The sequence below is a fragment of the Triticum dicoccoides genome, chromosome 4B (assembly GCF_002162155.2).
Source record: "Triticum dicoccoides isolate Atlit2015 ecotype Zavitan chromosome 4B, WEW_v2.0, whole genome shotgun sequence".
NCBI lineage: Eukaryota > Viridiplantae > Streptophyta > Magnoliopsida > Poales > Poaceae > Triticum > Triticum dicoccoides.
In genome coordinates, this window is record NC_041387.1 from 683,846,982 (window position 1) to 683,849,038 (window position 2,057).

General features: G+C 43.3%; 1 pseudogene; it reads left to right on the forward strand.

Moving 5' to 3' along the window:
* The first annotated feature begins 448 nt into the window (after positions 1 to 448).
* The window catches only part of LOC119293124, a 1,911-nt pseudogene continuing 302 nt past the window's right edge, over positions 449 to 2,057 (forward strand).

Genomic DNA, 2,057 nt, shown 5'->3' on the forward strand with positions numbered 1-2,057 from the left:
CCGTAGCATTTCGGAGGCCCTAGTGCGATTGAGATACAAACATTAACAAAGTAACAAATATACTTCCAACAATATATATCATACATCATGAATAATATAAAGGCATAAACATAAAATACATATTTTTTTGTTAGCAAATAAAGTCAAAATACACCATTTATATGTAATTATATGATGCAAATAATGATTATAATGTACTCAACTATTAATAACCATTGAATAAATACAATATGGTGAAGTGTGTCGAGGAGAGGGGGGCATATGCCCCCTATCCACGTTGGTTTTTGTTCGCAAATCAATTTTTTTTGTAGTTCATTTAAATATATAGATATATTGGGCCCTTATTTAAGCTTGCTAGTTCCTGGTGCCGACGCCTTCAGTGAAAGGAAGTGGAAAGACTGAATGAAATCCATCTCAAAGGAAAAAGACTGAATGCAATCTTGCTACAATGAAATCCATCTCAAATCTTGTTGATTTCTACCTACCTTTTTGCAATGTAACAATGGGCACCGAGTTGGATTTCCGGACTAGTAAGTATTATTCACCTTTTTGTTTGTTTCATGTCTTGTTTCACACACCACACAGAGAGGCTATGACCCGCAGTGGTTGTCCATCACCTTCTCAAAGGCTATATTCCTCGGAAATGGTCTCTCGCCGTTATAGCCGGGCTGTTTGCAAACCTGCTCGCAGGCAACTTGGGCTTTGGTCCTGTGGCTCCTTTCGATGCCGCTGCATGCTTCATGGAAATAGGCATGGCTATCATCATGTCCTCGTGGAGTGAAAACTATGGAGATCAATCTGAAGGCAAGGATCTCATGTCTCAGTTCAAGGTTGCCGCCAAGGCAATCGCTTCAGGTATACTTGCTGCTTACCATAGCTTCACTTCATCCCACCGACTGCAACACAACCAACATTATTAAATGTGTATATATTTTCAACTTAGAAGAAGAAGATTTGTTATTCTCACACTAACCATGAACGAGCGAATGAATGAATGAATCTTCTGATAAAAATCGCATTGCTGGGAGCCATTCAGTCGCTGTTCGAGGGCTCAATGTACACTTTTGTCTTCCTCTAGACTCCAGCCTTGAGCCCAAATGACGAAGACATTCCTCATGGCTTTATATTTGCCACCTTCATGCTGTCGTCTATGCTGGGTAGCTCCATTGCATCACGCCTGTTGGCCCGGAAGATGAAGGTTGAAGGTTATATGCAGATCATGTTTGCAGTATCAGCCTTCACCCTTTTCCTCCCAGTTGCCACCAGCGTTAGACCACACAGCTCACCGCCACTGTTTGTTTCTTTCTCTGCCTTTCTAAGATTTCTTCTTACTGATAGCATTTCGCATGTGTGACGTGACAGCTTTTGGTGCCGACGTCTTCAGTGGAAGGAAGCGGCATCTCATTTGGGGGCTCTCTACAGCTGCTTGGTATCTGTACGTTTGAGTTATGCGTCGGCATTTTCTGGCCATCCATCATGAAGATGAGATCTCAGTACATTCCTGAGGAGGCAAGAAGCGCCATCATGAACTTCTTCCGCATACCGCTCAACCTGTTTGTCTGTGTGGTGCTCTACAATGTAAGAAAATATATCCGTTGATGGTGATCTGTCTGTCAAAATCTGTTGGCACAAGGGGTTTTTCTTTCTTCATCAAATGTTACTTAATAAACATTATTATTATTATGATAATGATTATATTGCAGGTGAATGCTTTCCCTATCACCGTCATGTTTGGCATGTGTTCCATCTTCCTCTTCATGGCGGCAATCTTGCAGAGACGGCTCATGGTTGTCGCTGACCTACACACACTAGTAGAAAAAGGACCTATAGTCCCGGTTCGTAAGGGCCATTAGTCCCGGTTTTTGAACTGGGAATAAAGTGTTGGTACTAATGCCCTATACCTTTAGTCCCGGTTCTTGCATAAACCGGGACAGATGGGCCTCCACGTGGCCGGTGCGGCGAGCCCAGGGAGGAGGCCCTTTGGTCCCGGTTGGTGGCACCAACCGGGACCAATAGGCATCCACGCTTCAGCATTTCAGGTACTGGGGTTTTTGTTT